This window comes from Neodiprion lecontei, chromosome 7 (genome assembly GCF_021901455.1).
Source record: "Neodiprion lecontei isolate iyNeoLeco1 chromosome 7, iyNeoLeco1.1, whole genome shotgun sequence".
NCBI classification, from domain to species: Eukaryota; Metazoa; Arthropoda; class Insecta; order Hymenoptera; family Diprionidae; genus Neodiprion; species Neodiprion lecontei.
The window spans coordinates 19,579,468-19,586,408 of record NC_060266.1 but is presented as its reverse complement, the minus strand read 5'-3'; the positions used below and the strand labels follow the sequence as shown (position 1 = coordinate 19,586,408).

Here is a 6,941-nt window from a genome sequence, read left to right as displayed (position 1 = left end):
AGCCGGGTATTTCCGTAGCCTCTGGGATCTCTGTTAACCTACCAAAACCACAGGGATCTTGGAATTGACAGTTACATAGGTCCGAGGATCTGTCAAAGGGAATTGCCTACGCAGACAGAAGGTTCGACTCAAAGGACCATTTCCTCATGATGATTTAATTGATCCCAAGTCACAGGGATTACCAGAGGCCTCGTCGTTTGGTATTACGTATAATACCTGTATCTAGATCCAATGCCGAGAGGAAGAAACTCCAAGAATAATTGACGCTCTGCGCAGTTACCCAATAAACTATTTACACCATAAGTTCTTTAAAATCTTCTCTTCTTTGTTCCAGCATCTCCTCTCTTAATACATCCGGCTGTTTATTCAAGGCCACGAGCGAGTCGATCAAGTCGAATGAATCTTGCAAGTAAGTCGTGATCGTACCAATCAGACGAATCGAATTTCAACTATCCGAAGAATAAATCTATCGACTGAAAATACTGTGTCGTATCAATAACCAACACAGAATGAAGAGAGTACCATGGATAAAGATCCATCTTCAATATTTATACTGTCAAATGTTTGGGAGAAAAAATCATCATGGAAAACATGTAAGAACACACCGACAAGTCAAAATCACCAGTTAACGATTCGAAGAGCTATATTTTCCTTGCCACTCCGCCTTCTTCATCATTTTTCATCTTTGTTATTATCAGTAGGTAATATTATACCCCGAAGTTGAGCAACGGGCGATCACGTGTTTGGGTAGAATTCCAAGTGTGGTAACAGAAGCAAAGCAACGGGATAAGAGATTATTTTCCGAACTCTTTTTTTTACGTTCAGCTAACCAGGGAGGCCCTAATTCAAGGATACATATATATTTTTTCAACCTTTTTCAATACTCTCAACACTTGTGTAAGTCGTATTGCTGCAGAGAGTAAAACCACAAGATATTTTTACTCGGTGTGCTGGAATCGACAGAGAATTGTGTACAAAGTGTAAAAGTATGGGTTCAACGCAGAACTTGGATTCCTTGACGAAGGATTCAACTAGGGAAGAACACGAGAGGCTTCTCTTAAAGCGGGGATCATTTGGTTACCCGCTTGCAAGATGACGCCAGGCCCCGTGGCCGCCACGCACACACAAATCCGACACAACGAAGTCACCACACAGGCACAAGTAACCTTTGAAACCAGTTTTTGGTCGTTCATCGGCTAATCGCACCTGGTCGCGATCACCAGATTGGAATTTCGTCGAAAGAGAATGAGCAGTGAAATCGGTTTACACACAGCGTAGGTATAAGACACACGATGCGTGTAGGACACCCGAATTCGGGACGTTTAGCACCTTCGCGACAAAGCTGACACAACTAAAAATTGTCATTTTTCGTATTAAGACCATAGTTGGATTTGCAAATTTCGAATCTGGAAGCTTGAAAAGTGATATTTCTGTAATTGAAAAATTACGGCTCATTAGCCAGCAGAAGTGACACCAGTCAAAAGGACTCTGTTCCTGCCACGTAAGAGCCTTTAGTAAAACGGAATGGATCCGAATTTTTTACAAATGAATTAAGAAGCCGTGAAAAAACTTTTCACCGTAAACGGTTTACTTGATAGAACTACAGGTAACTTCCTTAACAAACATACAAAGCTTTTACTCGTATTTATCTGCTTCTAAACACGCAGACTCCTTAAATTCACTTCACAGTCTTTTTCTACACACCGTGTTTCAAATACTTGAGGAAATGGATGAAAAGGGGATCGTAAAGTGCACAATACAGATCTACGACGAACAAGACAAAAGTGGCATAGTGGTTTCAAGCTGTTTGAAATCAATGAGATGCTTTGAACATGACATCAATTCATTGCCATTACCCGTTACAATTATACGAAGAAGTCTACAGGAAGTTCAACCCATGCCTTTAGCGTATTTCAAAACATGCTACCAGCAGTGCAATGTGCTCAGTTCGTTCTAACGGGTTCTTAAAATAACGAAACAAGTCGATCCGGTTCCCTTTTTCATCCAAGCACTACCAACCGTGTTTCGCTCTTATTTAAATCCTTATATTTATGCAATGCGTGGAAAGAGACAGAGAGAAAGGAATTTTTCAGCCAATCTCCAGAAAAGATTGTAACTCAATTTAGTCCCCTTTCCTGCCTTGTTCGTCAATTACATTCAATGAATTTCGAACGCAATTTCACCATGGTAAAACGAATTTATTCAATATTCTGAACCGAAGTATCGAAACAGTTTGGAAGACTGGCTGATGAATGGTACTCAGATGCAAGAACACATTCTTCCTCTCCACCAAAACTGAAAGGTTCTCGCAATTATTCACGTAAACGAACAAATTCCGGAATCTCCGCGGTGTCTCCTGCCCAATTCCTAATTAAACGCTTCTCTGGTTCTCCGATCCTGTATTATAAACATAAGGTATGTTTACGGTTCCGTTCGTTTAGATCCTAATCATTGCATGACCAAAAACGTCCCAACATGCTTCTCGTTAGTGGGGCCTAAAGAGCTCACTTAAATTTTACTGTAGGCCAAGCAACCATTACACGTACATACATAGAGTCTCGAAGAAAGGGCTGAGAAGGGTCAAAATTTAGGTTTACCTTGGAGAAAGAAATTCGCTTTGATCGTTTGACATGACGGTCAGACGAGACTGAGGTCGCGGATGCCATAAGGTACAGTAAAACGATGTGCATACACTGGTGAGTTTCAGCGTGTACAAGGACAGGGGTAGGTAGGGTACTTACTCAGTCTCTCCTTGGTATATACAAGAAGCAAACATTTATTCTGAAGATACGATCTATGGCTCGACAAGGAAGCGTAGATCTCGCAATACCAAGTGTGGTTCGTACACCTACGTGTGTACTTCAACAACGTGCGCGTCACTTCGCCGGGGGAAGTTTAGTGCTCGGAAGAAAGAAAGTGTGAGAGAGAGAGAGAGAGAGAGAGAGAGAGAGAGAGAGAGAGAGAGAGAGCTTAAGGGAGCCTTCGAAGGCCTTCCGTTCACGAAAACCGATCTTATCATCCGTGTCAACTTGTTTGTCTCTAAGAACCGCACGATGATCACAGATTGCAACCATCTCTCGACGAGTTTCAACAATGCTCCTGCACCTTGCCGCCCTTTTACCTTCTTCCCCGTTCCTCTTTTTATTATTATTATTATTATTATTAACCGCTCCTGAGCCGTCCAGGGCTACATTCGTGTCGAATATCATCAACGTATCAAATGTCGTGCACGAAACTTTTCGACTCTTCGACATACAAAAGGAAGAAAATAAGGCGGTAAACATCAGCTACAGCACCAGCTATTGGCTTCTCTTTCGTGTATAATCACTGGTAAAGGTTTCTTTTCTCTCGCATCAACACTACCGATCAATTTTACAATTCTATTCAATCATCTTCTCCGAGACCTTACACGAATTGCGAATACACTTAGCAAGACCTCAAGAAAATTTACAAATTATTCGACGATCACTTCACTCATGTACGAGTTCGCTTGATTCCAACCGTATTCAAAATGTAGCGAATGTGAAAATTTTATAGTATCGAGGGCGCTATTTTAATACAGTAATTGATACTTTGTCAAGCATAGTAGCTAAAAATGTGAATTGTAGGGTCAAATCCTTTAAAATAAAGCAACCGTTGCCATTTATATACTAAAGGATACTACGCGATCAGGTTATTATGTACTGTAATTATACAAAATAGTAACCATTACTATGTGGTATAATATCAGTTACAATCTATTTCGTAATAACTGTTATACGAATGGTAGTGACTACTCCATGAACATGGTAAAAGTTACTAAGCGTATTACACAGTAGCCGTTACTACGCTTACGGAGTTTGGAGCCTGAAAATAGCAAATCAGTCACTTGCTATATTTTTTTTTACTAACCATTACTATAAAATCTTCTCAGTATACCAAACGGTTTCACATAACTCCCCGTTACAACAAGTGACTAAAAATACCTTGATTTGAATATCCCTGACGTAACTTTATCGTAACAAGAAATTGAGATTGAAGTATTGGTTCACACCGTAGCCACAATCGGAGCCACATTACCTTCCAAGACGTTAATTCCCGGTTTTAAACTGTGGCCCACCTGCACCTCGATTAGGCCTGTGTCCTTAATGAGTTATAAAAAAAAAAAGGAAAAACTATTTCTACGTATCAAACCATTTTCTCGGAGTGTGAAAAGAGTTATAGGTATGGACCGGGCCAAAGTGTCGATGATGAAAGCGTGTACCAATAACAGTTATATATCTTGCATCGAGCGATACACAGCATTCCAGTACTTATACGAAGTATATTGTATATACCAGCATGTAATCGTAAACGTCAAATTTGGATCGATTGGATCGAAGAAGGACTAATGCGGTGTCGAAGTCGATGTAAGAGTGACGCGAAGAAATAGACACGGAATTTATTTCCGGTTGAGTGACGTTCGAAATTGCTTTTTCCCCTTACACCTACACACAAAGCTGTATATATAAATACATGTACATTTATATGTAAGTAATGCATGTACACACGCGTTTACGTGTAGGTATGATACCTACACATATACATATTCCCGTATAGCAGTAGCGGTTCAAGAGATTTTCTCCCAGGAATGAAAAATAAGGGACTTTGAAGGAGCGCGTGTCTCTCCGGTTTCCGGAATCCAGTTTGATCTCGCGGATTCCAGAGGACTGTATACCTACACTCGCCAGTACCTGCCAGAGCGTCGCGACGCCGTCCTGTCAACCTCCCGCAAGATATTTTTCCCGTATGGTACGTTGCCGTATCACCGGGTGTTCCATTCCAAATGATCCATTAGAATATTGCGTATGCTGAAGAAGGTAGTGGAAAAAAAAACACCGTCAAACAAAAGTTCAATTTTGTTGCATCCGATGCGCCACTTTCCAACTACATTACGACCATCGAAATTCCTAGCAGCTTAATCAACTTTTTTTTCCTCTCCAGGCTTACAACGAAGTAAAGTAACACCACTTCAAAGCGTGGCTCGACTTACAATCGAACTGGGTTCGTTACTTTGGGTCTTTTAATCAACTCGATAACGTAAATACTTCCGTTTCTCGTTTATTTCACGAAATTAACACACCGGTTCAAAATTATACACCCTGTATGTGCATGTTATACGTATATAAAATATATATCTGTGCAACTGTAGGTGCGAAACTGGAACGCTTCTTCCTCTCTTCGGCATTAAACACTGCAGTTCCTTCTACATCGACGATCAGTGTTGTTTTACCGGAAACTAAGCCCCGCGGTGTCTCAACGAAGCGTGGGAGCGGCGAACGAAGAAGGGAAGAAGAAAAACGAGGACAAAGGAAGGAAAAGGGAAAAGACAAGTCGCTGAGCACAGGGATTCATCCGTCACTGTCGATATGTCGGAAAGCCAAAAAGCCGCCTCACCGTGGAAAAAAAAGAAGGTGAAAACCCCGATGTATGTACATAAATGAAAAAACAACCATGACTCGATCAGTGTAACGGAAAAATTCAACCGAAGAAAGAAATAACCGTGAAAAATCAGGGTGAAACTACAAACGATACACTGGGGGCCGTTTCCACCTGTACCCGATAAGTCGTTTCGCCTTGTTGGATATTTTCTTTTTCACTGTTTTCGTTATTACTCCGATTGTATACGTATACCGATCAATCTAGAACAACGTTAAATGGAACTTCGAGCAAAGGAATTAGAAACAAAAAAAAAAAAAAAAGAAACACGGTGTTACTTGTTAAATAGCAATGCCAAAAACAATTCCCGCATTTGATGCAAACTCTTTATTATTACACTTGCGTCTCGAAATGCAATTATATTCGTGCTGTGTCTTGACGCGGCTGCAGCAATTACTCTCCCCTCTCTCTCTCCCTCTATTTTCATTATCGTGTAATTACTTTATTTCTTCTTGTCAGTTTATTTTTATTGTTATTTTATTTCTTATTTTATTAGTTATACATATTCTGTTCAATGTCTTATTATATTTATTGTACTTTTTAGTTCATTTTTTAATTTATTATTATTTAAACACGTTTCTATTGTTATATTTTATCAATCACTATAGTTTGTTTATTTAGTTATCTTTCATTCTTAAACAGCAATCACAACTATCATTGGGGTTAATTTGTTAACGTTGGTTATACTTGTGTATGTATTTTCTTTTTACCCCAAAATTTTCTAGGGCATAATATATATGATTTCTCTCTCTCTCTCTCTCTCTCTCTCACTATTCTTGCACACAACTAATAGGTGTAAGAGTATACACAATAATAATAATAATAATAATTTACACAGCACAGCTGTAAAGCGAATTTCAATTATACAACTCGGCAATATAACACAAGTCGGTCGTTACCGTAAAAGCTTGGAAAGAAGTATAAAAAAAAAAAAAAAAACATCATTCGTCACCGTGAATTTACTTCTATCCATTTTCTATCCAAACCAATGGTACGTATACCCACATATCGTGCATAACGTGGTATAAAAATATCGTAATCAGAGTAATTCATCATTGTCAGAGTGCGCAGAGGGTACGAAAAGAGAAAGGGAAGGAGGGAGGTACCGAGGAGGTAATGGATTGGTTCGTCAATAAAATTATGAAAACATTAAATTCCCTTGACTGCTAAACGCGTACCTATGTATGGTACACGGAGTGTATATACATATATCTATAAAGTACTCCACGGTATTATTCGCAGCAAAATAGACTTGATGATTGAACATTGTGTAATTATGAATTATATATGCTTTGCAAATGTAAATGATCGATGAAGAGCCGTTGAACAATAAACAAAAAATTCTTATACCCTAAAGGTATTCACGCGATGAAACGCGGCCAAATGAACTGTAACTCCTTGTACATCCACATGGTGGTGTTCGGCAGTAGTACCGTGATCGCCGGGTCCATGGATATTATATTCAATCCACCTACGCTGCACAC

The 6,941-nt window shown here is 39.5% G+C and overlaps 1 long non-coding RNA gene across 2 annotated transcripts; it reads left to right on the top strand.

Annotated features, from left to right (window-relative positions):
* The first annotated feature begins 1,192 nt into the window (after window positions 1-1,192).
* LOC124295394 lies at window positions 1,193-5,699 on the top strand. Of its 2 annotated transcripts, none has more exons than XR_006905347.1 (4): window positions 1,193-1,606; window positions 4,579-4,770; window positions 4,963-5,022; window positions 5,171-5,699. It is a non-coding gene; the product is annotated as an uncharacterized LOC124295394 (long non-coding RNA). The 2 variants fall into 2 exon arrangements; XR_006905346.1 differs by having other exon boundaries at window positions 4,963-5,058.
* The last annotated feature ends 1,242 nt before the right edge of the window (window positions 5,700-6,941 follow it).